Genomic DNA, 26,161 nt, shown 5'->3' with positions numbered 1-26,161 from the left:
AAAAATCACATAATCAGACTCCTTTGTCATCATGTTTTTTTCACTTTATTAATTTTTCTGTCTTTCTATAGTGGAGGATATATCAGATAATGGGGAACTGGATCTAGATGGGATTGATGAAGAGGAAATTGAAATGGTATGTAGGTTTGTTAATAGATTTATGGATAAACACATATTCACTTGCACTGTTTTTTTTGTTGTTGTTGGTTGAAATATCTAAACAACTTTACAGGAAGATACATTTACATAAATAAAAATTCTTTATGCTTATGCTGAAAGCGTGTGTTATGCCTTGTGTGGAAAAGCTAGGACAAAAATGCTTTTTTTTTTGCAGTGTAACACATTACTGTGTTGTTTGCTGAAAATAGATTTTGAAACTTTTATTGAACTTTAGCAGGTCGTGTAAAGTTCAAAACACTGTCTTGATGTTCTGCATCCCGGATTTATAAATGATCACTTCTTAGCCGTACTGTACTTATCAGCATAGGCCTGTTATCTTCTCTGCAGTACGTTTTGAATGAGATAGAGGTGGAGGCCAAGACAGAGCTGTGGGTGGAATATTTTGAGGGAACAGAAAGGTAAGCCAATAGGAAAAGAAGAGCTTGATGCATTTATTAACACAAGCTCATACACTCGATCTGTGCTGACGTCAAAGGCAAGCGACTACTCAACCGCAGAGATAAAAATTCAGTGAAAGGAAGGATTTTGTTTTTAAATACTTGCACAGAGAACTGCTTCCTGCAGTTTCATCCCACGACTGAACCTCGTGAGATTAAGTTCGATTTAAAAAAATAAAAATATTAACCTCCTAAAGTTAATCTGCTCGACATTCTAAGAGTTTGTTGGGTTTTTATTTTTTATTGGTTTTCGTGTCTACTTTAAACCACTACATTTGATAAAGCCATTGTGTCCCTTTATTTTTTTTTTCCAGAAAAAGAGGAGAGAATAGCTAAAGAAAAGGAACAAGGGACCCGTAAAGAGAAGGTGAGCAAGCTGTGACTGTGTACGACTGCCTGGGCTTCCCTCACATGCCAGGGTCTTCAGATACTCAGCCGCTGCAGGTCCTTGCTCCTCTGGTTTCACCCCAGGCTCTCAGTGTCACCTCTCTTTAACCTGTCTGCTCTGACATCTGCACCGTGACTCCCAGTCGGGGTTGGATTAGCCAGCCCTGCTCTGCACCTTTAATGAGGTGCCTTGAGCCTAATAGCAATTTCAGGTACAGTAGTCAATTTGCTGACTGTGAAGAGACTTGTTCCACTTAGCTACACGAGGAACACGGTCGGTGGTGACTAGATCAGATGGGCTTGATAGCTTTTCCAGGCTACTAATGGGATTCTGCCACTTTGCTGTTGACAGCTGTAAGCCTGACATCATTATATCTAGGCCCAATGGGGAAAATGCACTGTTTAAATGAGACCCAGATGCCCAAAGAGATGAAATGATCACTTACTTAAGTTACCAGTATGCTTTTAGCCTTCAGAAATGTTTTTAGAAAGCCAAAGGACTCTATGAATAAGAGCCATGTAAGCGCTGACTCCAATGTTTGTTTTTCACTGTAAACAAGTCCTATTCCAATTTGTCTAGCCAAAGAGGCTGTCCAAGAAGCGAGAGCCGATCCTAGCCAGCACTGCGGGAGAGGCCATAGAGAAGATGCTGGAGCAGAAAAAGATCTCCAGTAAGATCAATTATGATGTTTTGCGGGACCTCAACAGCAAGAGCAGCGGGAGCAACGCCACCCAGCAAGCCGAGGATGTGCCTGCCGGTGGCTCTGGGCGCAAAAAGCTGACCCGCCGCAAGAAGCAGCCAAACAAGAGCAATCTTGGCCTCTCAAAACCTGCAAGCCTCATGGGCAAGAGGTGAGGATTTATATAAGAGTGAATCTGTTGTTTATTTGTTGTTGTTTTTTCACTTGGTTACTGTTGGCTCATGGTGCGCGTTGCAACTTTTTCTGCGTTTTTCACTCCCTGAAACCACTAAGTCTGTCTTTATGTACTGGAAGTAACGGGGACCTGCTCCAAGTGGCAAAGAGACTCTTTTGTTCCTCAGACAAAGGACGTGATCAAAAAGGCTGTTCCTTTGCCCTTGGAGGACTACATTTTTCTTCTTGTCGGCCTCCAACATTTTGTCTTTGCTTTGCTCCTTTGGCTGACCTTCACAGTCATTTCCACCAGGAGAAAGCTTGTCATCAATTCAGTGCCAGGACTGTCTGTCTGCCATCACCTGGCACCCTGTAGTGCATGCTGGGAGCCTGCCCCTTCTCCAATTAATAGTCCTCCAGGGCTCCAAACGTCCCTGTGAGAGAAGTAATGAATATACGACAGACGGAGCGCAAGATCATGACTTCTACACTTTGGCGTTGAAAGATAATTTCTCATTGTGTGATGTCTTTCCTCCAGTCCATTTCGTTAATGATAATTACTAATTTCATACTGAATGGTGAGATGACGATGAATCAGACATATGAACGCTGTCGGAGACCTCATATCCTGAAGCTTCGAAAAGGCAATTTACTGACCCCTTTGTTTTCAATCTTATATTCATGAACGTATTTGAAACAAACTATACAACTCTCACATAGCTTTTATTACCTTTGAGATTTTATCTAAGAGATTTTATCACTAGATCTAAATATAGTGGATATCCTGAAGATATAAAAACATAGCTGGCCAGTGTTGTCACTCTTTCCCTGGTGGAAATCCAATATATTTTCTTGAAATTATTAGTTTTGTTACACTACCCTTCAAAACCTTGGAGTCGGGTGGACTTTTTTTATGTTTATACAGAGAATTCTTTAATGCTCACCAATGCTGCATTTATCAATGCAAGAAATGTTTGTAAAATGTATTCGCAATTTAAAATAATTGTGTTATTTTAATTTAATCCTGTGGCGGCAAGCTGAATTTTCAGAATCATTACTGCAGTCTTTAGGATCTTCATTATCTGTTAGAAATAATTCTAAGCTGATAATCAATGCTAAAAACATTTGTGCTGTGTAATATTTTTGTGGAAAATCTAATACTTTTTTAGGCTGTAGAATAGAATCTAATTGTTTTAAAACAATGTAACCAAACCTTTGAATGGTAGTGTCAGTTTTTTATTTCTTAATTAATTTTCCCATATGTTATTCAGGAATTCCTTGTTAAATTATATTTGTCCTAAAAGCCATTTTTACATTTATTTACTTCATTTGTTAATTTAATATCAATATTTGTTCATGAAAATTCTCTAGCGTTGCAAGGCATGATGCAAGTCACTTTGCTTGAACTTTTGTTCGCTCCATCAGCTGGCAGAAAAGCAGAGGCCAGTGTAAAAATATGAAATCATCATAGTCTGATGACACTGTGGAACAAATTGGATGATAAACTTGAATTTAGTTCCAGCTCCAGTTGAGAGAGCTTGTTGAAACATGGGAACATTTGTAATGAGCTGTCATGGGAGGGCAAAGAGTTTTAGTTTCATTGCCATGACTTGCAAGTAGCAACTGTCTAAGATATTTCACGCAGTACTTTTAGAGATAAATGCTTCAAAAGAGCCAGTAGCCACTTTTCTCTTCTCAACCGACTAAGTCTGCAGAAATAAATGTCTACAATCGCCCAATTGCACATTGTTCACAATGCATGCAGTGCTTTCTGTCAGACAACTCACACTCCAACTGATCAAAGCACATTTCTTCAAAGATTTTTTCTTATATGAGCTGTTCCACAACTCATTTTTGGGCCTGAATCGATCTATTTGTCATTGCTCTATTTTTCTAGGTCCTGTTGTTACTCTTCTTCACTGCCTTGAGTAGCTGACAGACCCCTTAGACTCTCTGCTAACCAGGTAGAATTGGTAACATCCCTCCCCCTTTACCAGCTTCACACACCAGCTGCCAGATTGAACCTCTGCACGACCTCCAAACTAACAGCAAGGTTAAAGCGCTCCTCCAAAAAGATAAAAAAGATAATTGCCCTCTAGTTCCTATTCTTTCATTTCCCTCCCCCTTTTTTCACCTCTTCGAACCTTTTTCCTTTTCTAGCCTTGTCTTTTTGTAAAGGCTTACCGTTCTTAAAATTGCTGGGATTTGCTTTTTGAAGTGTAAATCTGATCTCGGCGCGCGAGGATGACCTGTCTATGCCACTCTTCTCGGCGTACCTCAGAAAAAGTGACAGCCTGACAGAACAGCTCCAGCATGCTGCCTGATCCTGTTTCTGATCCTCATTTTACAGTAACAGCTCCCGCTTTGAAATCAGACCCACAATTTAAGGAGCAGCATCGACCGTGGGGACTTGGGAGTGAAGAAGTATATGTATTTCTGCTCTCTACCAGATCCAGTCTGGATTTTAGCTCCATGACAATGTGAGTGGAGATTGATTTATACATAAATGTTAGCTTAAGGTCAGACGGTATGAGTTATTCCTGAGATGTGCTTTCCACCAGGCCTACATTCTCATTTATTTTGCCTGGCACATCCTGAAATGGCCAATGAGCCCGGGTGCCCTGATGCGTTTTACAGATCCCTCCCTTTCTGTTTTCACCCTAACGTTAGTCCACTTCCAGCAGTATGGCTTTTCGCTTATTATAACAGCAGGCTTTCAGTGTCCATACTGTTAGACCCCATCGACTTGGATTTTAGAGGGCAGGAAACCCAGGCAACCGACTGTGGAGTGTGTCATTCGGTCCGTCTCAATGGAGCTCCTTGTCGCCAAAACCCCTTTCACCACCTCCTAGCAACAAGAGCAGCAGAATGAGTCATTTTGTTTGTTTCTAGCATGGACACGTTGACCCTGGACCAGTGTGGAACCGTCTGGCTGTATAGCAAAGTCGTTCTCTAAAGACTTTTGTGACAGGGAATCTCTTATGGTTGTACTCGTAGGCCTAAGTGAGATAAGGCGATAGGAAGGACCTCTTAGGATCATCTTGTGCCAGGTTGTCTTCCTCTAAGCTCGGTGAAAAGGTTTTAGGATGGGTTTCTCAGCATGGAGGGCTCTATTGTTTGAGGATGCCATTTATCAGTGGGTTGAGATCTGTTAGTCCAGAGGATGTCTGGTGGTGGGAGTAAAGGAGCCATATCCTGCTGAGGGGAATCATGTTTGGTTGAGGCAAAGCAGCTGGATTGTTCATTTAATATAGTGAGGTCACTAGAAATAACTCTCTAGAGCGGCTAATGAAATCACAATGATAAGGGAAAGAAATCCATTGTTGATCATAGATCTACAAGACAACCCAAATGTTAGCGTGCTTGTAATAGCTGTAGTTGATCATTTTGGAATGAACATTTTGGCTAAAAATCAATGAGACCACCCTTTTTTTTTCTTAGTTCTATAAGTATTTTCGCATTCATTTTCTCAAGGGGGGGGGGGGGGATGGGGCATGAGCAAAGATACTTAAATGCACAAATGCACTAATGTCTTTCAAAAGTTTATTTTTACCCTGGCCCATGAAAAGTTCCAATGTCTAACTACTATTAGATTATTAACATTTATTATAAAAAAATGTCATTAAATATATTTTAAATGTCAATTAATTGCATAAATAAGTATATACTGTATAAACATATGTTGTTTGTTGATTTGACTGTCATTTGCATTTATGGGTGTGGTTTTTTGGCCACATCGACTTCTCTGATTGGTGAACCCATGACATTGACTGCTTCAGGACTGTGAGTATAGTATTTGATTGTTATCCACAATATTGCAAAAATATTTCAGACACTTGCATTCTACAGATTCACATTACCCTTCCAAATTTGGGGTTGAAAATACAGAAAACCCATATTATTAAATATTATTAAAACTGAAAATGACTGTTTTCTATTTGAATATATATTTCGAATGTAGTTTATTGCTGTGATGCAAAGCTGAATTTTTAGCACCATTACTTCAGTCTTCAGTGCCACATGATCCTTCAGAAATCATTCGAATATGCTGATTGGATGGTCAAGAAACATTTTTTATTATCAATGTTGAAAACAGTTGTGTCACCTAATACTTTTGTGAAAACTGATACGTTTATTTTCAGGATTTTTTAAAGAAAATACATTTCAAAAGTACAGCATTTATTTGAAATCATTTATTTGACCCCAAACTGTTGAGCGGAGTTGTATATATAATCATAACAGTCTCATATATCAATAAATCTTGGAAGGTTTATATGTCACTGTTAAAATATGGAGAACATTAATGAGATTTTTACTTCCAAAACTTGCCTGTTGTGCTCTATAGACCTCACACTCGTCACTCACCTCAGCAGATGTTACAAGGCCAGAAATCTGCAGGTGATGCCGAGAGGCCATCTTGAAAACCTTGCGAGCTCTCTTACCTTTCTCTTCCATCTGCTCTAGAGTCACAGAGGGAGGTTGACTCAGTCGCAGCACACTTCTCAAGCTGTGTCAGCAGGAGGCTTCTCCCACTCATCTTCCCTACTGACTCCAAGCCGTTAATGGATTCTGCTCTCTCTCCCGGTGGCATGGGGCAGATATGCATGTACAGATGTTATTGTGATTGCAGGTGATTGAACCTCCTGTGCACTTTCCTTGCCACTGCGAAGTTTTGATCGCTTTGTCGTACACAATGCGCTACAGGTTTTGGGCGAAAGCTGTTACTAAGCAGCAGTCCCTCTGATGAGAAGAAAATTGCTACTTGCTCCATGGAGGCTTCGCGGCATGTCAAATTCTTCGTGTGTGATCGGTTCAGGCGTTTTCACTCCCACACACTGTTTTGTTTGGTGGTAGGCAATGATTAAGAAGTCGCTTCAACAGCGCCATGGTTGGTGACTGTGAATAATATGTGTGTTGGAGGCAGTTTACAGGATACTTTTAGTATATTGCACATTTGTGTGTGCATGTTTTTTATACGAAATTTTGCGGTGTCTGTTTAAAATGTGTACACTACGGTTCGAAAGTGTAGGCCAGCTGACATTAGATGTCTCTTGTGCTCACCAAAGCAGCATTTTTTTGATCACAGAAAACCATAAGAACAGTAAAATTATGAAATTTTGAAATTATTATGGTGTTAATTTTGTCTTTCAAAGCACAAATTCATGAATTCACATAAAATAATGTTTAATGCACTTCATGTTGTTAAAAACAATGAATGGAAAATAATTTCTTAAACTTTGTATTTTTATAATATAGTACAAGATTGTCCTATTTACATCAATGCAATAAACAAGACGGTCAAATACTCAAAAACACCTACTCAATAGTCAAGTCACAACAGTGAAATCAGGGACAAATCCCACCTCCTCTCTGTTGCTCTGGACTGCTAGAGGGTGAGATATAAGTATAATCACACCTTTCTTCTCCTTCATGGATCTTTATTTCTCTCGAAGCCTTGTCACCGAGTCAGACCCCTGGGGGCCTTTCTTAGTGGCCTGCAGGAAGTGTGATAAGATGCCTTGTCACCATGAGGTGTAGAAACCACTGGGCCCTAATTGTTGCCTCCTCCAGGGTCAGATTGCAGGTCTTTCCTCTGTATCTCCTCCATCATGCTAGATCTGAGAGAAGGAGCTGAATGCATAATGGCTTTGTCCTTCAGGAAGAGGATGCTCTGTCAGTATTTGTTGGGAAGCTTTTTTGTTGTATGTTGCTGCTGTTCTCAGTGCAGACCGACTCTGTGTAAGCTTCCCCACTGTTTAAAATGAGTTCAGTGATTTTTTTCATGGTTATTATTGATATTTTTCTAGCTGTGCAACCACTTTGAGGTGGAATGAGGTCCACTCCCAAAGAGGTAATAGTTGTTTGGCTATTATAGGTCATTCCAGACTAGCTGTAAAGTAGTTTAGACACTGGTTTGAACACCATTGCCTGATGTTTTGGTTTTGTTTACATTCGTTCTATTCTTCACCTTCACATTTCTCATTCTGCTTAAAGCTATTTCTGAAATCGGAATACTGGTTTAAATTTGTTTTAAGCATGAATTAATGCAAAAGGGATGGAGTAATCTATATTTTAGCTAATTAATTTTTAATTATTTATGAATATTAGGATTTTATGTTTAGACCTGCCCCTCAATCTGCTTTCCGACTGCCCCTACCACTTAAACACTTACACCCCCAGCTGAAAAGCAGGGATTACAGCTGCGTACTGGCACCCAAAGCTGGTGGAGAGCCTCCACCCATTACACTTTTCTCCCCCCTCAGATTTATTTACACAAAGCCAGCTGCCGTGTGATATTGGCTCAACAGAAATATTACTTCCCCCTGTCAGATTTCATCGACATGCATTATTGACAGACTGGCATATGGGCCCGGCGGAGCAGAAGTGCTCCCTCTGAAATGGCTGAGTCTGGGCCAGCTTCTTTTTTTTTTTAAATGAGAACACACTAAGAGCCGTTTAAATGTGTTGCCTAGCTACAAAGCCCATAAGAACACATCAGTAATAGTGGAAGTGTTTGATTTCCGCCCTACAGCCTTCAATGTGTTATATAACCCATATGTGAATAGACTGTTAGCTTTGGTCCTCAAATGCATATACTTTGCTGCTAGAATTACATTTATGTTGCTAGAAGATGAGGAAACAACTGCACAAATTTAGACTAGAAGCAAAAAGCCATGAGGCTGTGCATTAAATTGATTCTAGATTAAGTAGGCCATTCTGTGGCATGATTATAGAAATCAATGTTCAGTACTTTTATTAATAATCATCATATTAATAATCATAATAAAACAGTCTTCCACCTAATCAAATTGTTTGTCAGCATCACTGTAGGCTGTTTATGGTTTTCAAGCAAGCATTTTAATATAAAATGTATGGTTATAGTTTTGAATTTGGGCTTAATATAACATTATAATGGGCGTTAAGAATAGAATTAACTATAATATTTAATCTATTACATTAATCGATTTATCAAGTCCAACCATGTTCAGTTGTGTTTATATGTTTATGGAAACATGCTTTGGACTGCACACTAAAGAACTCTATATGCTTTTGTTTGCTTGCTCATTTATTCAAAGCTTTATCTCTCACAGACCTGATGGTGTTTTCATCAGTGCTTCATTCTGCCTTTGGAAGAGTCCTGGGAGATCCTAGGAAATTATTGATGACAGAGCAGTGTTGGGATTGATTGTTAAGTGGGCAAATTTGTCTTGCATGAATTCGCTCCATTAGCCAGCTCATTCACCATCTGGCCCAGGGCGGGAGCGGGCTGCCGGGGGGTGTGTAAAGACTGGCATAAGGACTGGGCGTCCTCAGCAGCTTCACCCATTCGGCCCCAAAGGCACCCCGTCTGACCTGTGGATTGGCCCATTTTTACCTCCTCCTGATAGGTCAGGAGAGGGACATCCAAAATGTAGCACTCTGTTCAATAATGCAGGTTATCCATCTGTTTCTGGTGATTTACTTTCAGTTAAGATGTCACAGTTCTGTTCTGCAGATGTACCGATTTTGACTTCACACTTTCGCCTGGTGCCAGGCACCTGTGAAAATCCTGTGAGGGGGAAGCAATGCACAGATGCTACCTGATGTTGCAGTCTGTGAATGTACCTCAGACCTCCTGTGTACAGTATATCTGAAGATATAGATTTCTCTATACATTTGTTAGGTTAGACTTTTCTCAATTTAATGAAATGCATTACTCAGTATATTAAACTGAACATTGTGTTCTGTCATATTTGAGTCAGATTCAGCTATTTAGGTCCTGCTAAAAGATCATCCTCTTTTAAGTTGGTTTTAGCTGGGTGCACATTGGGATTTAAAAGAGATTTCAGAGATCATAAAAGATTTCTTTAGTCTTAGGGCAAAATTGGAAGCTTTGGTTTACATGTGCAGACTGATTAATCGCCTTTATGATATCTTTGTCTCAGATGAAGTTCTCTTTTAGCCTGACATAAAAGATGTTGCTGTAGCACAGTGTGTATGTTCACTCCTACAGAACAGTGTTAATTTTGACACGAAATTTTAATTTAGTTTTAGTCTTAGTCTTTTGACTATAATTCTTTTTAGTTTTAGTCAAGTTTTAGTCATCTGATTTGTTTTAATTTTAGTCTTATTTTAGTCGACTAAAATTGCTTGGTATTTTAGTCGACTAAAATTGCTTGGTATTTTAGTCGACTAAAATAAGACTAAAATCAATAACAGATTTTTACAGACAGTTTAACAGACAATTTTTTACAGCTGGTATAGGAAACAAACTTAACCAAAATATATAAAACACAAATTCAACTTTATTTCAACACAACTGTGTCTTTATTTCGATTCAAAAGCTTTTATGCAGCAACAAACACTGTCATGATAATGTAAACAATAACTAGCTGCCAATTGACCATCAATAAAAGAAAAATAACGTTAGGTCCAGGACTTTAAAGCTTACAGCTGAGCTGAACAATAAGTGCATACATTTAAAGTAAATTTTTAATAAGTTGGCAGCTAGGTGGATAAAAAAAGTAACAAGATTTTATAAGGTATTAATTTGTCTAGCAATATTGTATGTTTTAAATACTACAATATTGCTAGATTTGTATGTATAATGATAGGATGTGAACGTTCATGTTTCACATGACTAATATAGAAATATTTGTGATATTGTCAACAAGTAGAACATTATAAAATATACTAAACATTAGTATTAATCAAATGTATTTATCATGATATTACGTATTAGTATTGTGCTCTCATCTAATTTGAAGAAGGGGCTATTTTACAGTACTTTCAGTTCGTAATATTTAATGCTACAACATCTACGCACTGCAGTCTTCCAATTTTGCTTAGCTCAATAAACAAAAGAACATCGTAGTGAAATTACATTTGAGAAAATGTCCGGGTGGCTCGTCTGTAAATGTCTTTTCAAATTGGTTGTGTTCTTGCCACGAATGAGCGCTCCGCGTGCTTTACGCTTTGTTTTGTTTGTCGTCAAACATGAAGTGAGCTGTGGACATTTTGTCGCTCTTTTAGACATCACCTCTTCGAATGCCGACTTCCCGGGAGCTCATTTAAAAACTGAAAACCTTCGCTTCACGTCTCAATAAGTCAGGCTCTGATTGGTTCTCTTCTCTCATGCAGTCTGTTCTGTTTTGCCGGTTCTTTTGCTCATTAACGCATCTCTCCCGTCTGCTGATTTGATTTTCGTCACAGTCTATTTTCGTCTCGTCCTTTATTCATTGACGATAATGTCAATCAATTTAGTCATAGTTTTAGTCTCCATCAGTGCCTTCTATTTTAGTTTTCGTTTCGTTTTCGTCCGCAAAAATATATTCGTGACGAAAATAATGACGAAAATATTTAGTCAACGAAATTAACACTGCTACAGAATTCTCAAAATGCATATGTTCACCAACTGAACTGTCACCAAGTTTTATTCAGTCTCAACAGAAATGGAGGCTGAGAGTGTATTTTGTAATGACAATATACTTTTTATCTGTAACAATGATGCTGAATAATAAACAAAAACTGTCCCAGAAGCATTTTATTTTATACTGTTGAAAAGCTTGTGGTCAGTAAGATTATATAAATAGACTTTCTTTAAAAAGGTGCTTTTGTTCAGCAAGAATGCACTAAATTGATCAATAGTAAGAATAAAGAAACTTTTTATTTTATAAAGTTACAATGAAAATGTAACAGTTCGTTGGTCGGGAAGAAGACAATTGAAATAAAACTTTTCTAACAAAATAAACACAAAACAGCACGACATCCCCTCGCTCTGTTCCCACGGCTCTCGGCATAAACCCACCCCTACCCCCCAACCGGGAGAACTGATCACGGCGGCTGTGGCGTACCTGGGGGTAAGAACAGACAAGGCGAGAGAAAAGGAGACGGAAGGATGAGGAGAGACAGATACAAGAGAGGGGAGAGAGGGAAAAAAGAACAAAATTCTCGGTCCGGTTCCCAGACACACTGTTGCTTGCTCATTCAAGCACCACCACCTCGGGCAGCCACTTGTGGTCTCCACACCTTTCTGCTGCACCATGATCTCCTCAGCATCGTGATCTCCCTCAGCAGCGAGGGCTCTCTGACAGCGTGTCCCTCCTTCCTCCCTGTTTTAGGCACCAATGTAAAACAATTCGTAGGTGGGAAGAAGGACGCGGAACCAGCGTAGATTTAAATAAAACTCTAATAACAAAATAAACAAAAAAAACAGTCATCCGCGAGGGGCTGTCACGCACAAACATAACCGAAACACAAAATAAAATCCAGGCCTGGCCCTCTCTCTCTTTCACTGTCGTTACACCTCAGTCTATCCTGCCGGAGCTCCTCGGTGGGACTCGAGACCGGTGAGAGGTGCAGGTGTCACTCATTATGAGTTACTCCACCGGCCTCGCTCGATTCCCATGGCTCTTGGCCCCGCCCCACTCATCACAAAATGTTCTTTGAGCAGCAAATCATAATTTTTTGAAGGATCATGTTGCACAGAATACTGGAGTAATGATGCTGAAAATTCAGTTTAGCCAGGAATTACATTTTAAGATATATTAAAGTACAAAACTTTACATTTTAATAATATTTTACAACATTACTGTTTTTACTTTTTGATCAAATAAATGCATCCTTGGTGAGCAAAAGAGACTCACGAAACATTACTAAATCTTACCGAACCCAGTCCTTCAAACAGTGGTTTACAGCGATGTTGCTGATAAGAGATATTTTAATGCTCAGTCATCAGTGTCTCAATGTTCAGAGAATCAATACCGTTGTCGGTAACCAAATTTGTATTCACAATGCGCTAATTCATACTAATGAGACACATCATACAAAGCCTGGAGCTTAACTAATAAAAAAAAAAGACTTAATTCATTAAAATTCAGTCAACCTTGTTCACAATCTCATGTCTTACACATTTAGTTTGTGGCCTTAATGTGACCCCTGTTTTTGGCAGACAAATTGCCCAGCAAGGTGCATTAGCAAACACCACTGCATCTCACTCCACTGTAATTCACACTTAGCTCACAGAGCAAACACATACCTACTGAAATCATCAGTCACTTACCTTTCACTTTTCAGAGTATGCACACACAATACTGAATGTGTGCTTATACAAGACCCACATTTTGACCTGTAACATCCAAACACACACAGGACCCTCGTGGTTCCCAGCGGTCCAGGTCACATGCTAGAGGCCGTTCAGCTCAGTGTCACTCTCAGTCATGTGTGTAATATGTGAGTGTGGCACCCAGGAGGCTTATGGGGGATTGGGTTGTGATGTGGTCAGCCCCTGCCGGGCATGAAGGGTCAGTGCTGTGGAAACAGAGACGGGGAAGACCAGAGTTCAACAGTCATATTTAGAGCTTGTCCTCGAGATACACATATCTGAATGGTCCTGTTCTCTGTTTCTTCTTGCATTCTCTCTCTCTTTCTCCTTCTCTTCCGCTCACTGATCTTTCATCTCTGGGCTGCAGATGCCTGCTATTAAATGCATAAAAGAGCTCTTGAAGAATAATTGGATGTGTTTACAGTGTTTTGCCCATCTGACACTGGAGTTTAGGCTGTTAATTCTGCCCGGTTAAAGGGCCTCAGTGCCGCCCATGAGCCGAGCCAGCTGATTGTAATGTGTTTAGAGGAGAGCAGACGGTCTATCATGAATTGCATCAGTGATTTATAGAGGCGGCCATGGGAGGGTCAGTGCTCACTGTACTCTGGAGCCAGTGTATGTCTGTGTTCGAGCGAGAGTGTCTGACATATGAATCAGATTGAGAGCTAATGGCTCTGATCCAAATCTTGATGAGCTTCCTGCCTGTCTGCTGTCTTCATAGGCTGCCTTTTTCAAAAACACTGTATTCTGACATCTTCCATTTAATAGCAGGACCACATTATATACAGTATATAAATATTTATATATATAGTGAATTTTTGTGGACAACGTAGTTCCATTGTCAATAGTGTAGTAATGCATTAAACAGTGCTTACTTCACTTACTTCTAAACCAAGCAGCTTTTTTGTATTAGTGAAAACAGTAAATTAACAGTTTGAAAGTACAACGAATAAATGCATCATGGACACAGACTGAGTCATGTCTGACAGATATTACTGAAAGCTGCCTGATATTCTCAGGGCAGGCCATGTAAACTGCAACAAATGAATCTGACCACAGGCAGCTATTTTAGTCTGAGTACTTTGAGGCGTTCTCTGGCCGTCAGTCATTTTGAGCAGCCAGGTTAGTTTGGAGGACAGGACTTGTAGAGGCTGGCGGTCTAATTCAGTAGCGGAAGTTAGTGAAGCGGCTAACATCCCTCTTAGCACCTTTAAAACAAGGTAAATAACAGTAATTACTTTACTTTTATAGCAGATGCACTTTACTGTAGTGTTCTGAGGACCCAGTTACAGTTCAGTTGACTCCACACAGAAAAACGATATAAGAAATGAAAACTTGTTTACAGAGAATGAATCTTTAATTAGGTTTATCTTCCTTACCCCTGTGGTAAACAGCTTTTTATTTCTCCTTGTTTTTAATATTTAAGCTTTAAATGAAAACACATGAACTGATGTTTAAAACAAGATAAAGGTATGTTTTTCTTCTAGAAAAAAGGTCAGGAAAATAAGAACTTTTGATTAAGAAATTGATTTTTTGGGGGGCCTTTGACTTGCCATAGAAGGAGGGAAAACAATCTTTCTGAACCTTCTGCGCAGGTCTTCCGCCTGGCTCATTTTTAGCAGCATCCTCACTCACTTCAGCTGAGCTGGTGCATTCAGTATTGTAAGATTATCTACGTTTCTCAATCCCCACAAGCAGAGGCATCCGATACACAATATGTGCTCTAGATTTAACTGGAGGCCATTTCACTTCCATGGCTGAAGATTTGTAAGTGTATTAGTCACACTTCGGTTGTAGATCTGCGCCTCTTCCCAAGACTATTCACTCTGCGAGGCCGCTCAGGGGTGATTGTGTTTTCCAGTAATGTGTTGGATAATCCTAATGCTGGAGCTATGCTGAGGATGTGTGCCAGGGCCAGGACACTGGTGCATGGAGCAGATCTGGCCCGAACAGACTCGACTGGGCTCTGTCTGGCCAGCATGCTGCAGATGGCTAATGTAGGCCGCCACTCCTAATGAGTTACCACAAAGGAAGCCCCTTTCTCAGCGTGTATTTTCTCTCTCACTCGCTCTTTTCGTCCTCCTCCTCTCTTTCTTAAGCAGATTAATTAGCAGCACTTTCCCTTATCGGCCAAGAAAGTGCTCTCGCGAAGTCCTCAGGGAGATCTCACCACGGAGGCGCAGTCGCTGCCCAGCTTTTCTGCACTTTATTTTGTGTTTATATGCCTGTGTTGGTGTGTATTTGTGTGGGTTGCTCTGTGTATTTTTGACAATATTGAAACTATGTGGAGCTGCTTTTGCATATGCAGTGTTCAACAATACTTTTGCAAGTACACAATAAATGTACATGCTACATAACACAATGGACAGTTTGCACCGTTCATGTCTGTCTTGGGACAGCTTTCCTTAATGTATGGAAAATGCTTGCATCATCGTTGGTGTCAACGTGCCCTAAAAGTTTTAGATGGTCAGTGCTGTTCTGCATATTATTGTGTAAATGCTTGCCCAGTCATAATGCTGCTTTTATGCACAGTCATTCTAGCACATTCAGGTGAAGCTCTGGGTATTCAAAGGCACCTTAGACAACAAACCACACACTATTTTTTTTTTAATGTGAACCCTACTGTATGAGATCTGGCAAAACTGCTTTTAGCTATTATGACCGGAAATCTATCAACTTTTCCACATTGAAAAGAGACGAGCTCCAAGCATTCAGATTTTCAAAAATCTGGTGAAAATATATCTTTTTAAATTTGACATTTACATTATTATTATTAATTGTCAATAATGATAACAATTATTATATTTATTTCCACCACTTTGTGTTGTATTTTATGTATAAAAGGTTCTATATAAATCAAATGTATAATATAATTAAAATCATTATTATTGTTATTATGTCCTCTTGTGTGTTTATTTATTTACTTTGTGAAGCAGTTTTTATTTATGAACTGTGCTAAAGAAATTTAATGTATTATATAATTTTATTATTATTATTATTACCATACATTAATATAATCCTATTTATTTTGTACTTAAAGGGATAGTTCGCCTAAAATGAAAAGTCTGTCATTAATAACCCACCTCATGTCATTCCAAACACATAAGACCTACAGTATATCATCTTCAGAACACAAATTAAGATATGTTCGGTGAAAAAATAGACAACCTGCATAGACAACAACGCTATTACCATGTTCAAGGCCCATAAAGGTAGTAGGACATAATCAGAATATCCTTTGTGAAATCAGTGATACAGCCTTGATTTAATGAAGCTATAAGAATACATTTTGTGCCCAAAGAAAACAAAAATAATGACTTTAATGTGGCTGCCTGCACAGGTCAAAAAGCTCTGATTTCATCCAATATATCTTCATTTGTGTTCAGAGGATGAATGAAGGTCTTACAGGTTTGGTATGCCATAAAGGGTGAGTAATTAAAGACACAATGTAAATTTTCGGACGAACTATCCCTTTAAATAACTTATTTATTTATTCTTCTTCTGTCTTATATGTAAAAAAACAAAAACAAAACCATCAGAAATCTTTCACTGCCACTGTAGCACTTTAAGCTCTAAATCATATAATCATAATTTGTGACATAAATAGGTGGACTAACATGAAGCCAGATCAAGGTCATTCTTATTTCAGAAAGTTCCCTTTTTCCTCTCTCGCCTTCCCCCATCAAACTAATTAATGTTTTATACTGGTCTCTTTAATAGTAGCCCAAAATAGTGCTGGTGTTTGATGTTTAAATCCAGTCGCCGGGAAGTGTAAGCTAAGCATTTCATCAGTGCCACAGGGCTTATTTAGCCCCAGTAGTGCAGGTCTCAGTGTGAATCTATTGCTTTAGATATGCCTCAGTAATCTGCTGTGGGGTGGGAGTAAAGAGGGGGCAGGAAGTATGCTTCATATTTTCACATTTTTTGAAGAAAAATTAGGCCGGTTATGAGCTCTTATGTCAATGTATAAGCTGCTTTGAAGAAGGAAGAAGCCACTGAAAATTCACAAAATAATTATTTCATTCTTTCTGCTTTCCTTTCTTTAGACTCTGTCCATTAATATCATCCGTGCCCAAGAATAAGAGAACAGCATCCACAGTGCCTTGTATTATTACTTATTACATTGGATAATCAGTGGTAATCCAACATTACTAAAATGTATTTTTGTGATAAAAAAATGTTTCAATGTTAGTTGGCCCAACAATATGCAAAATTTAATTTTATGAATTTAATATGTAATAATTGTAAATGTTTGGTTTGAAATTTGATGATTTCAGCCAATAATTCATACAAAGCACCTGTCGTCACAAACCATAGTTATTCTTGTTGCTACCAACTCATTTGGAACAGCCTTGGATATTAAAAAAAATATTTTTTAACTATGCACCTTGTTTCACAACCCAAGATCTAATATGATTACTGAATGACATCCCAGTGCAGAACTGTTTGTGGTCTGTTTTCTTGTTGACCTAATTTAGGTTAATCGAGGTCTAATCAAATTCAGTGGACTAAACCTGCTTGACTTCAGTTGTAAATCCATCACGATAATCAAAAACTTCATACCTAAATATCATGTCAGTAAATAGCAAACCAGCATATTTCACAATACAAGGTAAATATGGCGTATACATTGAATTGAAAGTCTATATTTGTGATAATGTTCAAGGCACAACATTTGATGGATTGCTTCTTTGCTCGCTTGGTCTCAGTGTCTCTGTTCAAAATAGCCAGTCTTAAATAAACAGCAGTGTGGCCTGAAGTGCATGAACAAATAGACAAAATAGCTGTTGTGGGGGGAAAATCACGCACAATATGATTGCAGGGGTCAACCAGATTGCTGCCAAGATGTTCTGTACTAAATCAGTTTTATATAATGCATTGTGCCTTTCTCAGAGAGATTCAGAGGAGAGTCATTCTTAACAGAGAAACATTAGCTGTTCGCCCTTTTTTCTCACAAAACGAGAACAAGCAGAGCATTCATGCAGTGCTTAAGACATGCATTAAAGGTCTTAGCTCAGATGTCATAAAAAAAAAAAACATAGAATGTACTAAACAGAAAACTGCTGGAATATTATCTTTTATCTTTTTCGTAATTTTCTTCTTCCTAATGAGATCATTAATGCCCCAGCCCAGATTCTATAGTCATTAGGCCTCTGCTTATCTCTGTGATCCCAGCCCGGGTTACTCACTCTGGGTGTTACCCACAGGTGAGCTGCAGGGTGTCTTCTAGGCGTTTGCCAAGCTTGGCAGCCCCTATTACAAGAATCCTGCTGCTGCTGTTTCCCCTTAACTGGCACTGCCTGAAGAGCTGCCTCACCATACAGCGGCAAGTCTGTGCTATAATTAACACTGAGACTTTCATGCTCTTCCTCCATTTTTCACAACATGATAATTGATTTAGGCCTCTGCTTCCCCTAAGCTGTACTTCCTTACACAGATGCCTGCTGGGAAATGTAGCCTTGATTCACTTGGGCTCGTTCTTTTCGATTTAATCAGTTTTTTCCTCGACTGTGTAGAATCACTAGGTTTTTTTTTCTTTTTTTCTTTGTTTATTGGACAGATAGTAGAAAATGACAGGAAATTATTATGGAGAAAAGAAGGGGAGGGGAATCAGCGCACGTTCAAGGCCAGAGTGAATCCTGCATTTCCCACATGAGCACCAAGATTCAACGTGTCAGATGCACTAATGCTAGCCACTACACTATGGGGCAGAGTAAGAATCAGTATTGAGCATTGTTATAGAAAATATTTGTGAAAAGGGGATTAGGAGTTGTTGCAGGCCAGATTCAAACCTGTATTTCTCACATGAGCACCATTATTCAATATGTCAGATTCACTAATGCTAGCCACTACACTATGGGGCAGAGTAAGAATCAGTATTAAGCATTATTATAGAACATATTTGTGAAAAAGGGATTAGGAGTTGTTGCAGGCGAGATTCAAACCTGTATTTCTCACATGAGCACCATTATTCAATATGTCAGATTAACTAATGCTAGCCACTGCACTATGGGGCAGAGTAAGTATCAGTATTAAGCATTATTATAGAACAAATTTGTGAAAAAGGGATTAGGAGTTGTTGCAGGCGAGATTCAAACCTGCATTTCCCACATGAGCACCAAGATTCTACATGTCAAATGCATGTATGTTAGCCTCTACACTATAGTGCTAACTAAAAATAGCATTTAAATTGATATATTATGGAAATTATACAGAATGAAGTACAAATTATTTGGGAAACACAGGCGATGGGCTTGGAATTTGCTGTAAGCCAGGTTCAAACCTGCATTTCCCACATGAGCGCTATGATTTAAAATGTCAGATGCACGTATGCTAGCCACTACACTATGGTGCTGACTAAAATTAGCATTTAAATTAATATGGAAATTATTCAGGATAAAGTATGGAAATGGGATTGGGACTTCTTGTAGGCCAGATTTAAACCTTTATTATACATACAAGCAGATTTAATAAGTTAGATGCACATATATTATCCATTACACTATGACTAAGTATGAACATTATTGTAGAAATAATTTGGGAGAAATAGGACCTCGGAACCTGTTCCAACCAGATTCAACCCTGCATTTCCCACATGAGCACCTTGATTTAACATCAGCAGCACATTTGCTAGTCATCACACTGTGATGTGACCTAAGAATCGGTATAATGGACATTATTATGGAAGTTATTTGGGGCAAATAGGATCGGGCCAGATTCAAATCTACATTACCCACATGAGCTCCACAGTTCAATTCATTAGATGCACACTTCAGTATTGAACATTATGGAGATAATTAGGCAGACTGAGGGGGAATGGGATCAAGACACACTGCTGACTAGATTGGAACTGTAAGCACAATGACATAAGCACAATGATTTATATCTGACATTAGAATTTCAGGGAAACATTGTTAGTTTCTATGCAAATCTATAATCTCTTATTGTTCTGAAACATTATTTATTTCAGGTCACTCCTAGCATTACCATGATGTTGCCTCCTGCAGCCCCAGAGCCCCCTCCAGCCCCCACCCCTCCCCCAGTGTTGGAAAGTGGCCCTGTGGCATATGAGGAACCCGCTGAGGAGGAAGAGAATGAGGAAGAGGCAGAGGAGTCTTGCATTAGCGCCATGGAGCTGATAGGTGGAAATGGTCAGTATGTCACATCAGATTGTAATCGTGTCACTGACAAGGATAATGAAGTCACGGCTCAAGGGTTCAATGATCAAGAGCTTCCTAGATTAGTTCCAAGGACTGGCTCTTCATTTTGACGAATCGCGTAATGCTAAGTGAGCTGTAACTCTCTAGCACTCGTGGCAGACTGCATTTGAAGTGTTTATCATCTTGATAAACTGCTCCTATCTCTGCTCCTCTGCAAGTCATACAGTACATCTACAAATAGTTGCTTATCACAGAAGTGTCCTAGTAGCAGGCTACCAATGTAATTTGATCTAATCTTTAGCATTCTCTTTTTTCAACTTGTATCCAGAAGTGACAGAATTCATCACAGGCTTTCTCTTTACAGACTACGGATGAGAAGAGGAGGTATTTTAGACTGCACCCTCGTCTGATCCCTGAACTTCTACTCATCCTTCTATCCACTTCTGTTACTCCCTATGACAAGGAGAGGAGACTTTAAGGCACATTTCAAATACATATAATATGCTGCATGTTTACAAAAGGTCATTCTCCCTCACAATGCATTATATGACTAGTTAAACTGCAGCATCTGGATGACGAATGAGCTACAATGGGAGAAGGTGGCTCGCAGCTTTAGATTGAAGAACTTTAAACCATTTTAGTACTTTGCTGGTGTTACACTAAAAGTTTAAGAGACAGGAAACTCTAAAGTAGTTTCCTGAGTATCTCAGAGATTGCAAACCATATCGAATGCATTGTGGGACAATATAATAACAGTTTGTTTTACATGTACCTTTGCTGTAAAACATTCATTGTAGGAAGCTGTGTAAATGAAAAAACGTTGCGTTTTCATTTTTTATTTTTATATGTCTCTATGTTATATTGGATATTATTATATTTCCTATTTCCATGAAAAGATAAATGTTCCTGTGTTGGATTATGATCAATATTAATGAATTGTACAGCTATGTTATGTTGACCCTCATTTGTACTGTTTTCATTAGATCATCAAATGTGGATTTCAGAGTACACAGTGAAAGCAAAATATTTTAATCTGTATGTAAATAAATTCACATATGTTTAGGATGTTTTAATTAAGATTTTATGTTGCTTATGCATTCATCTTGAAGTTTAAAAGCCCAAATCCACGTTCATTGTAGTTAAATGAAAAAGAATGAGAGCACATCTTCTTTTGTGAATTCTTCTTTTATGTTCCACTGAAGAAAGAACAAAAATTATACAGATTTGGAATGACATAACGTGAGTAAATGACTTCAGAGTTCGTACTTTATATGTTTTCCCTAGATTTCATTTCTTGTTTTATATATATATATATATATATATATATATATATATATATATATATATATATATATATATTTCATGTAAAGCAAATAATGCACAGTATTACCTTACAGCTGAAATTCTTAAATGTTTTTTTTTAAACTGAAATATTTACTTGAAGTACCCAGAAATGTTATGTTAATATTTAAATAACACATTCCTATGTTTACAGTTCTTTGATTTTGGGTAATGGTCACATGACATGCAGACAAACCATTAATTTATTTTTATTTTTTAAAATTTTTATACCTTAATTCATTATTACCTTTTCATTGTCTCAAAAACCACTTGCAGTTCCCTCACAAACCCCATTTTCCCAAACCACAGCATGCTACACATCTACACAGACTTATTTCCCACATGCTACACGTCTGTGATCCAATTGCTAATGTCTCAAATCAGATTTGTTCAGGAGTCATGGTCAAGGTGGTTTAAGACTTCGATTTATCAGTGCTTTCTGAATTTCATTAGAAGAATCAAGCTTAATGTCTTGGTGGGGCTGTGATCCGAGCATTCAAGAACCACAAGAGCTGAAACATATGAAACCGGTTTTCATTTGTAAGTACTGTAATGGCTAATGATATAGTCTGCGGTCAGATGAATACCATGGGCTTTGCCTGGGGCTCATATATCCTGACAGAGCTCATCAACAGATAGCTCATCAGAACGAAAGCCTCCAGAGAGATCCTGTAGAACCATTTACCCCTAAACAACCATCAGCCTCTCTGTGTGAAAGGCCATATTCATACATGGTAGAGCAGTATGCAGCTACCTGGAGGTTTAAGATGTGTTTGCTTTCGAGAGTAAGGGGAAACTCCAGCCTATTTAACCCGCTCTGCTGATCAGACTGAAGGGTAACAAGACACTATAATGGTCTGGTTCTGCAGTACTGCAGCCTGTCACTCACATCTGATTTGATTTGTCCACAGATGCAGGCTCAGGGAGCCCTTATACTTCAACTGTATCGGGTTCAGTTCTTCAAAGCATTGTGTGCAAATTGCTTCCCACTCTGTCTGGATGTAGACCTACTCTGGTTTCAGTCAGGCTGGTATATTAATCACATGGTCCTCTTGGAGCAAGGTCAACATTGTGATTTTAACATCCTGCAGATAACCGCAAGGTATCGCTGAACTGTGTTTCATAATCTCAAACTGAATTTAGTTATGTTTCCATGCAGCTTGTTAAGGAGAGTTATGCTTATTACCTAATTTGTTACTTTTTTTAGAGATTGTGTTTGAAGGATGATGATGATGATGAAGCAATGAAAGAGTCCCATAGATCTGCATTGAAGTAGAGATGTGAGCAATCTGTTGAACTGAAGGTAGGGCATTTTGACTTGGGTATTAAACATTTCTTAGGTTCGTAGGTTTGACTTTCTCCCTAGGTCTGGAAAATGAATGCATAGTGTAGTTTGTCTTCCCTAAACATTTAGTTTCACCTCAAAAGACAATAAAGGTAATTTCAAGTAACTGACATGTTTTCAATTAAGGGTGCACTCAGTTGATTATGTTTTGGTAGATGATACATCAGTTATACTGACACTTAGTGGTGTGGATGTATTATCATGCCAAAGTTTGCAGTTACCAACACAGAAATACACTATTCATAGTCGTTTTAGGTTAGGGTTCATTTATTCTGTGAGAATAAAATGACTGATTTTGTGAGACTGGAGTCTTCATCTTAACTGAATGCAAATAATAAAAAAAATACTATATAAACTTTTAAATAAAATGACTAAATGCAGCTTTAAGGTTTGACCCATAAAATAAAAATTCTGTCATCATGTACTCTCTCCCTCATGTTGTTCCAAATTTACACTAATTTTTTTTTTTTTTTTTGTTAAACACAAAATAAGATATTTTAATGTATATTGGTAACCATGAGTTTCGGTTCACATTTACTTTCATTGAATTGCATTGTATTTGTTCATTTAACGGAAGTCAGTGGGAACCAGAACTGAATTCTTGTGTTGTTGTTTTTAATTTTTAATATGTGCTTTGTTTTTTTCTTTTTTTAAAGCTGAGGGATGAATTGAAATGACCATCTTTGGTAATCGACATCATGCCACAGATGCTGTTCGTAGACATTAAGTGGAAAATAATGGATGATAATGTCGTATGACACTCATTAGATACAATGACGGTGATGATGGTTGTGATGAATAAGTGATAAATACAGTCCCTTTAGGTTTCACAGCAAATGCAACATATCATGCTGTTTGCACCCTTCCTAGTCACAGGCTGTTTTGAGCTTCTCTTCGCCTTGAGCTATGATAAAGCCTGTGGATTGTGCATAATCATTTTCCTGTGAGCCACAGGCCAGCTGTGTCCTGGAGGTTGAGGGTAGAGGGCTGTGAGATTTATACAACGTGACACTTCTCCTGTGTGCTGGCCGATAGCTCATCTGTCTCCTCTGACTGTAGTCACTCCATTGGGCTCAGGTGAGAGTAAACATGACCTCATTGATCTTCACTATGTTTGTTTGGACCAGGCCAAACTGAGCATATACACTTAAAAAAAAAAAAAAACACAGAACACTGCTTTTTAATAGTTTTCAACCACACACATTGTGTGTTGTATGAGTGCTGAATTTTTAAAATGCTGTTTGTGCCTAGATATTTTGTGTGTGTGTGTGTGTGTGTTGCTTGTTATTATTTTACTTTTGTGTTGTTTTATTTTAAGAGGAAGCTGAATTTCATATACAGATGTAAGAAACTGATATATGGAAATCATTTTGTGAGTATAAGATAGGAAACACACTAAGAAATCTTACACAATTATTGATACTAAATTCCGCATACAATTAATCGGTAGAAACTTCTTACATTTACAAAACTTTTGAATTTATAAGTCTATTATGAATAAATGGAATACATGATTTTGGGCCACTGAATTATCGTAAAACAACGCACTCTCGAGGTGGCAATGCAACCACTGTGCGAAGAGGAGTCTGCATTATTTTTCAACAAATCAATGGCCTGTCATAAACTATTATAATTATTATAACTACAAATATAATGACTAAAAAAGATGTTAGAGGCTTAATAAATGTTAACATTGAAGTCATACTACGTGGTGTAGCTTGTTTATAGCCTAGATTATACTGTATGTTATAGACAATAGCGTTTTACTTCAGGAAGTTGAATTATGATTTATTCATAATAAATTCATAAACATGTTAATTTGTGAAGATAATCCTGATGAATAAAATGTGTAAGTATCCTAAACTTTCATTTGGTAAACAGAGTCTTTTTGTTTTGTTTGTTTTCTTAGCTTAACTTTAAAAAAAATATGTTTTCTTGTGTATTGTGCATCATCAATTTAAAAGCTTAAAATTTCAATTGTGTGCTAATTAATGTCAGTTTAAAAACAGTGGACCAATCAGAAGAGTTCGAGGGTGGGGCAACCATCCCAAGCATCTTGTCTTTCCATTATATTCCTTTTATTTTATTTTTTTGCTGTAGCATATGTCATACTCAAAATTTTTTACTGTTCTTCAATGCATCTCACGTTTTCTATGTAAACACCTCCTTATTAATCAGTATTTTTGTCATGTTTTCCATTTCTAACAGCAAAACCGTGTTACATAATGTGCCCTCGTTATATCTAAATTTCTCCACTGAAAGTCGTCCTTTCATCCTCTCATCTCCCCCTGCTCTGCCGTACTCTTCATGTCTCTCTGCATCTCTTTTGAGTTATTGCAGACTGAACTAGAGATCTACGCAACCTATCTCTCTTTTCCTGCAGTGCACCAATTATGTAACCGTTCAGAGGTTGTCCCACGCAGGCACACAGAGATGCTGTCACGTCTCCAAATGATCGCCGTCTTGTAACGGTACACTACGGAGAAAACATCCTCTGCACTTTCATTCCCTGCAGAGTTGTCTTGTGCTGTAGTCTGCTAAATTTACCGCGCTCGCCGTGATGGGGCAGCGCGCCATGCATCCCCTCACTGCTCAGCTGTTCTGGGAAACAGTTTAGTTGAGGAAGACCCCCATCCTCTGTACCTTCACCCATACCCATTTCCCTCTTAATTACGCACAAAAGCCCAATGGTGCGAACAATAGTATGTAACATGCACATTAAGAAGTATAACACACCGTAGCCATGAAGAGTCAAACTCACCAGGGCCCTATTCTAGTGATCTATTTAAACACAACGAGCCTCATCCCAGCCCCCTCCGAGCCATCTGCTGCTCCACCACTTGTGCATTCTCCACCCTCGCTTCTTAAGCCCAGACCTTTATTCTCTACTAGATTTTTTCTTTTTTTAAATAACCTTTATTTAACCAGTGGGCCTAATTACTTTCTCATTTGTGATGCAAAGGGAAAGGGGCAGTTCAACAACACAGGACAACATCTGACATTAAAGCTGCAATGCCATTGCACAGTGATACACGGTTGCATCATGTTAACATTATTAAATAGAAGTACTTTTGTAAAAATATGTCAATTTCAAAACAGTCTGCAAATAATTCGCTAGAGCTGTCTGTAAATGAAAGACTGAAAATGAAATCAGCAATGTTTCCACATCTATTTTTAAACCTATTGCATCAAATTATATTTTGATTTGGTTTCTCTCATAATGTGCATTTAACGCTCATTAAGGACTGACTTGTTTTCTGCTAATTTCATTTTTAGTCTGTTGAACGATTGGTTTACCTTTTTTTATAGTATAACAACAATTCGTTTTGGCTACCTTTGTTTCTTCTTAGTGCTCTTCCTTGTCATCTGTCTAG

At 38.4% G+C, this 26,161-nt stretch overlaps 1 long non-coding RNA gene across 1 annotated transcript in view; it reads left to right on the top strand.

The window, feature by feature from the left end:
• The window catches only part of LOC113121024 (uncharacterized), a 33,102-nt gene extending 11,844 nt beyond the window's left edge, over positions 1 to 21,258 (top strand). The window contains exons 4-9 of the long non-coding RNA XR_003294663.1: positions 72 to 136; positions 508 to 578; positions 932 to 984; positions 1,585 to 1,856; positions 19,912 to 20,092; positions 20,466 to 21,258. This is a non-coding gene — a long non-coding RNA (uncharacterized LOC113121024). The remainder of the gene's footprint in view (positions 1 to 71; positions 137 to 507; positions 579 to 931; positions 985 to 1,584; positions 1,857 to 19,911; positions 20,093 to 20,465) is intronic.
• Positions 21,259 to 26,161: the final 4,903 nt, after the last annotated feature.

Source organism: Carassius auratus, chromosome 20 (genome assembly GCF_003368295.1).
Source record: "Carassius auratus strain Wakin chromosome 20, ASM336829v1, whole genome shotgun sequence".
Classification (NCBI taxonomy): domain Eukaryota; kingdom Metazoa; phylum Chordata; class Actinopteri; order Cypriniformes; family Cyprinidae; genus Carassius; species Carassius auratus.
The sequence above is the reverse complement of the archived record's forward strand: the minus strand, read 5'-3'. Positions and strand labels throughout refer to the sequence as shown.